Genomic DNA, 6,996 nt, shown 5'->3' on the forward strand with positions numbered 1-6,996 from the left:
AAGAACCATCTTTGGGGTCCTTGCCCGCTAAAAACACCCTTCGAAGTACCAGGTCTCCCAATGCAAAAGCACGCCTTTTAACCTTTGAATTAAAATAACGAGTGATCTTTCGCTGATAATGCGCGAGGCATAGCTGTGAATCTTCTCGCTTTTCATCAATCAGGTCGAGGGACGTGCTGAACAATTCGTCATTCTGCTCTTGGCTGAAGGCCTAGACCCTATGCGAGGCTATCTTTTCTTCGACAGGGAGGACGACCTCACTCCTGAAAGTCAAGGAAAAAGGGGTGTGCCCTGCGGGAGCTGCTCGGACCACACTCCCTTGCCCTCGTCCAACTTCTTCTTAAAAGTTTCCTTGAGCTTCTTGTTCACAGCCTCGACCTGCCCATTAACCTGGGGGTAGGCCACTGAGGAAAAACTTTTAATTATGCCATGCCTCTCGCAAAATTCGGTGAAGAGGTCGCTATCGAACTGGGTTCCGATTTCTGACAAGATCTTCCTTCGCAGTCCGAACCGACAGACAATATTCTTAACCACAAAATTGAGGACTCTCTTTGATGTTATTGTAACGCCCTGGATAGCCAGGACCGCTACACTGTGTACTTGTAAAGGTGCAGGACTTGCTAATCAAGTCATTTAGTCAAAACGTGTCACTAAACCATAAATGTGCTAGGGTTAAAATGGTTTTGGTCTCAAAAGATACATTTCATATATTTAAACAGATTTACATATGGGATCCCAAAAAGGAAGAGTGTTTAAAAGGTTGGTTTACAAAATTTCCAAATTACAGACTACCATCAGCCACTCTAAGGCAAAACAGACATTTATAGTTTTTCTATTCCTGTTATCCTCTCAACCGTGGCGACTGAGCAACTGGTCATGTACATTCCACTCATAAAGCTCTCCAAGTCAGGGCTGATCAAGTTTGCCCTTGCCTTTACCTGCACCACGTAGCACCCGTGATCCAAGGCCCAGCAAGAAAACATATTACACATCTCAACAATCATATCAAGAGAATAATTCATCAGGCATGATCAACCACTTAACATTCCACATTAATCACATAGCATATATTCAGAATCAAAGATGCAACCAATCATTAATAACAGTCATATCACAAAATAACTAGGGCCGAGAACTTAGGCTGCACCCTCTGCTTACCCCACTGACTCCGGCTCGCTTAAACCGAGCTCAGTGCATAATAAGTTGTCCTCAGCTACCAGTGGCCGAGCCGCGCCCTGTGCGCAAGTGTAACCTTTGGCACTCTTAGGCCATTGGTTTACTATTTACATGGCATAATACCATCATTTTCAATGGATACACATTAGGGAACCCTTACTCCCATTACAAATACACAACCAGGTGCAGTTTTCTTACCTTTGGTTTCCAAGTGAACTAGTTATGAGCGATGCTCATTGAGCGCGATCCGATCCCCGAGCCCTAGCTTAGCACCTAGTCACAACCAAGATAAAGGATACCATCAACAATCTTAAATGAGCTTCTAGACAAAGCTCTAGTCTCCGGAACATTGAACTTCACCAATCATGGTAAAAGATTCAATCCCAAGCACCCTAGGTTAAATTCCCAAGCCTAGAATCTCAAAATCCCAAAATCCCTTAAGGGCTGCGGCATTAGCCACCCATGCCGCGGAATGGCCCCAACCAGAGAACTCCCAATGCCCAAAATCAGGTAAGGGCTGCGGCCATACTCAGACCATGCCGCGGCCCGCCCTCCTTCCTCAACACCCATTAGCTTCGAAGGGCCGCGGCTCACCAAGAACAATGCCACGACCTGACCCCTTTGAACCCAGAAAAACCTCCATTTTTTACTGTCAAACCTCATGCAAACTCACGCAAAACTACCCTAATTCCACAACTCAATGATCCAAAAACTTCCCACAAGATTCCAGCAACATTACCTAGCTAAAACCTAGACTAAAAACCCATCAAAAACCTATTTCAATCACTGAAACTTTCTAACTGAAGAACACAAAACACAGCCATGGAAACACTATAACTCAACCATTAAACCTTAAATTAAAGCTTACCTCAGCTGCAGAACCAATCCTTCTAGAGCTTCCTGGCCTAACTACCAAGGTTCTAGCCTCAATTAAATCTTCAAATCCAAAAACCCAAAACCTCTTAGAACACACTCGAAATCACAGAATTTCAACAACAGAAAGTGAGAATCAATCTTTACCTTAGTCCTGGTTGAATTCCCTTGCTAAAATTGAGCTAATCCCTAAAGACCCAAGCCTAAATCACTGAGCTTTCAGCTGAGTTCCTCTAAGTTCCAAGAGTTTCCTTTGAGAGAGAAAGGGAGAAAGAGGAAAGAGTCAGATTATTATGTTCTACTATTTTCTACAACTCCTTAAGTCTATCCTTAGGCAATTAAGCTAATCCCAATGCTCGGGGTACCGGAAACGTCCCCGAGGGCAAAATGGTAAAATTCTCAAATATTCCCACCTAGACTTCCTAACCTCAAATATATATCCAATTTTCTATTTCTATAACCCTGTAATCTAAATAACCACCCGATACCTGAAATACCCCTTGACTTGTCCAAAGTCAAATATTAAGCCTCGTTGTGATTTTCCCGCTATCTAGCTCCCTAAGATCGCCTCAAGTCGCCTGCTGCAAATTTACCCACATAATAATGTAGTTCTCACAAACATAACATTTAACCACATCCATAATCATATAATCATCCATTAAATCAATAAATTCACACATAAACCAATTATGCCCTCCTGGCACACTAATCAAGGCCCTTAAGCCATATTAGTGATTTTGGGTTGTTACAACTATCCCCTCCTACTGAGAATTTCGTCCTCGAAATTTACCTGAATAGCTTGGGATACTGATCCTGCATAGCTGTCTCTAACTCCCAGGTCGCTTCCTCGACCTTGCTATTTCTCCACAACAGTTTCACTAACGGAATTTTCTTATTCCGTAAGACTTTGTCCTTTCGATAAAAAATATGAACATGTGTCGTATCAGAAACATACTTCCGCAACATGGAGACATGGAATACATCATGAACTCCTGACAACGACGGTGGCAAAGCCAACCTATAGGCCACTAGTCCAATCCTTTCTAGAATCTCGTAAGGTCCAACAAATCGAGGACTCAACTTGCCCTTTACCCCAAATCTCCTCACCCCTCTCAGTGGTGAAACTTGCAGAAACACGTGGTTCCCAACTTGGAACTCCACGTCCCTACGCTTAGGATCAGCATAGCTTTTCTGTCTACTCTGCGAAGCAAGCATTCTGGCTCGTATCTTCTCAATAGCCTCATTGGTCTGCTGGACCATGTCTGGCCCCAAATACCTTCTCTCACCCATCTCATCCCAATGAATGGGTGATCTACACTTCCTTCCATATAACATCTCGTAAGGAGCCACTCTAATCCTTGACTGATAACTATTCTTATACGAGAATTCGATCAACGGAAGATACTTACTCCAAGATCCCTCGAAGTCAATCACACATGCCCTAAGCATGTCTTCCAATACCTGAATCGTCCGCTCAGACTGTCCGTCAGTGTGAGGATGAAAAGTTGTGCTAAACTTCAATTGAGTCCCCATGGCTCTCTGCAGAGCTCCCCAAAACTTGGAGGTAAAGATAGGGTCTCGATCAGATACAATGAACTTTGGAACCCCATGGAGACGAACTATCTCCCTCATATACAACTCTGCATACTGTTCCACTAAGTACGTCGACTTCACTGGTAGAAAATGAGCTGACTTGGTGTATCTATCCACTATCACCGACACCGAGTCATAATGTCCCACAGTCCTGGATAGTCCTCCCATAAAATCCATCGTGATGTCCTCCCACTTCCACTCTGGGATACCCAAAGGCTGAAGCAATCCCGCTGGTTGCTGATGCTCAGAATTTACCTGCTGACATGTCAAACATCTAGCCACATACTTTACCACATCCTTCTTCATCCCGGGCCAAAAATATAATTTCTGTAGATCCTGATACATCTTTGTGGTACCCAGATGAAGCGAGTACGGCGTAGTGTGAGACTCATCCAGTATCTTCCATCTGATCCCCTCATCAGCCGGAATACAAATCCATCCCTGATATCGAAGTAAACCTATCTCAAAAACAGAATAATCCTTAGCTGTCCCCGCTAAGACATGCTGTCTAACCTCCTGCAACTGCGCGTCCACCAACTGACCTCCTTGACCCTCTCTAATAGGGTCGACTGCAAGGTAATATTAGCTAACTGGCCTACCACCAGTTCTATCTTTGCCTTGGCCATCTCATCAGCTAACTCCCTCGAGATCTGGTTGGAACTATACAATTTCCCTGGGCCCCTCCCACTCAACGCATCTTCTACCACATTGGCCTTCCCTGGGTGGTAAAGGATATCACAATCATAATCCTTAACTAACTCCAACCAACGCCTCTGCCTCATGTTCAGATCCTTCTGAGTGAAGAAATATTTCAAACTCTTATGGACAGTGTATATCTCGCACTTCTCCCCATACAGATAATGACGCCACACCTTCAATGTGAATACCATTGCTGCTAGTTCCAAATCATGAGTCGGATACCGCTGCTCATACTCCTTTAGCTGCCGCGATGCATAAGCTATAACTTTCTCATTCTACATCAACACACATCCTAAACCCATCCTCGATGCATCACAATAGACTACAAACTTTCCTTCCTTTGAAGGAAGACTCAGCACAGGTGCAGAAATAAGTCGTCGCTTCAATTCTTGGAAACTGTTCTCACACTTCTCTGACCAAACAAACTTCTAGTTCTTCCTCGTCAACTCTGTCATTGGTGAAGAAATCTTTAAGAACCCCTCTATCAACCGTCTGTAATAACCTGCCAACCCAAGGAAACTCCGCACCTCCGAGGCGTTCCTTGGCCTCGGCCAATCTCTTACTGCTTCTGCCTTGGACGGATCCACCTTATTCCCTTCTACTCCAACTATATGCCCAAGAAAAGTCACCTCTAGCAACCAAAACTCACACTTCTTAAACTTGGTGTATAGCTGATGCTCCCTTAACCTTTGTAAAACCCGTCGAAGATGCTGCTCATGCTCTGCCTCTAAACTGGAGTATACCAAGATGTCGTCAATGTAGACAATGACAAATTGATCCAAGAAGTCCCTGAACACCCTGTTCATCAAATCCATAAATGCCGCTGGGGCATTGGTTAGACCAAAAGACATGATCAAGAACTCATAATGCCTATACCGTGTCCGAAAGGCTGTCTTCGGTATATCCTCATCTTTGTTCCTCAACTGGTGATAACCAGATCGAAGATCAATCTTTGAGAACATCGTCGTTCCCTGCAGTTGATCGAATAAGTCATCAATCCTTGGTAGAGGGTACTTATTCTTGATAGTCAACTTGTTCAATTCTCTGTAGTCTATACACATCCTCAGAGTCTCGTCCTTCTTCTTAAAAAACAACACTAAAGCGCCCCATGGACAATAACTAGGCCTGATGAATCCCAAATCCAGAAGTTCTTGCAACTATATCTTTAATTCCTTCAACTCTACTGGTGCCATCCTATATGGTACCCGTGATACTGGTTCTGTCCCCGGTGCTAACTCAATCTCAAACTGAATCTCCCTGCGCGGCGGCAACCCTGGTAGATCCTGAGAAAATACGTCTAAGAACTCACACACCAATCTGGTCTCTCCCGGCCCTGCTAGCATAACCCTGGTAGTATCCACTACACTAGCAAGAAAACCTATACATCCACCCTGTAACAAGTGTCTGGCTCTCAATGCTGAAATCATGGGTACGCGGGCTCCAGACACCACACCCACAAAGAAAAAAGGATCCTCGCCCTCAGGCTCAAAAGTCACCATCTTCTTCCTGCAGTCAATAGTAGCTCCATACCTTTCCATCCAATCAATCCCTAAAATCATATCAAAATTCTCCATATCTAACTCAATCAAATCCACCAAAAGTTCTCTACTATCAACCATCACTGGCAGTGCCCTAATCCATCTCCTAGAAACTACCTGTTCACCTATAGGCAATAAAGTCCCAAACCTTGCAGTCCGATATTCACTAGGTCAACATAATCTATCAATCACTTTACTAGAAATAAAGGAGTGTGTAGAACCAGAATCAATCAATACAGTAAAAGGAGTACCAGCGCTAGAAAGCTGACCTGTCACTACCGAGGGACTAGCCTCGGCCTCTGCCTGAGTTAAGGTGAATACTCGAGCTGGAGTCAAGCTATCCACCTTTCCTGCTTCACCTTTCTTCAGTGCTGGGCAATCTTTCCTGATATGCCCCACTGTTCTGCACACAAAGCAAGCCTTGGCCCGACACTCGCCCAAATGGAATCTTCTACACCTCAGGCACTTCGAATAAATCCGCCATGCCTCGCCGCCACCCTGACGGCCACCCTGTCCACCCCAACCCCTTGTATCAGGAACAGTAGCGGTCGAAGTGTCAGAAGTATTTCTCTTGAAGTCACTGGGGCCTCCGCCCCTACCTGACCCTGAATAAGGAGGCACCACTCTGTGTCCCTCGCGTCTCACCGCACTTTCTTTCCAAATCTTGTTCTCCGCTTCCTCAGTGGGAAGAGCCTTCTCAACAGCCTGGGCATAACTTTTTCCTCCAGGTACCATTGTAATCCTAACATCTCGGGCTATCATAGCATTAAGCCCTCTGATAAACCTTTCTTGCCTAGCAGCATCACTAGGCACAAGATCTGGAGCAAACTTTGCAAGCCTATCAAATTTTAGGGCATATTCAGTAACAGTCATATTGCCCTACACCAAACCCACGAACTCATTAACTTTTGCTGCCTTGATGGAAACATTGTAGTATTTCTGACTGAACAAGTCTCTTAAACCTTCCCAACTCAAAGCAGTAACATCCATGGTTTGTGATGCCGCTTCCCACCAGATGCAGGCATCTTCTCTCAACATATAAGTGGCACAAGCCACTTTATCATGCCCCTCTACTCTCATGAAATCTAGAATTGTAGGAATCATGGTTAGTCATTGC

The sequence above is a fragment of the Humulus lupulus genome, chromosome 3, assembly GCF_963169125.1.
Source record: "Humulus lupulus chromosome 3, drHumLupu1.1, whole genome shotgun sequence".
NCBI lineage: Eukaryota > Viridiplantae > Streptophyta > Magnoliopsida > Rosales > Cannabaceae > Humulus > Humulus lupulus.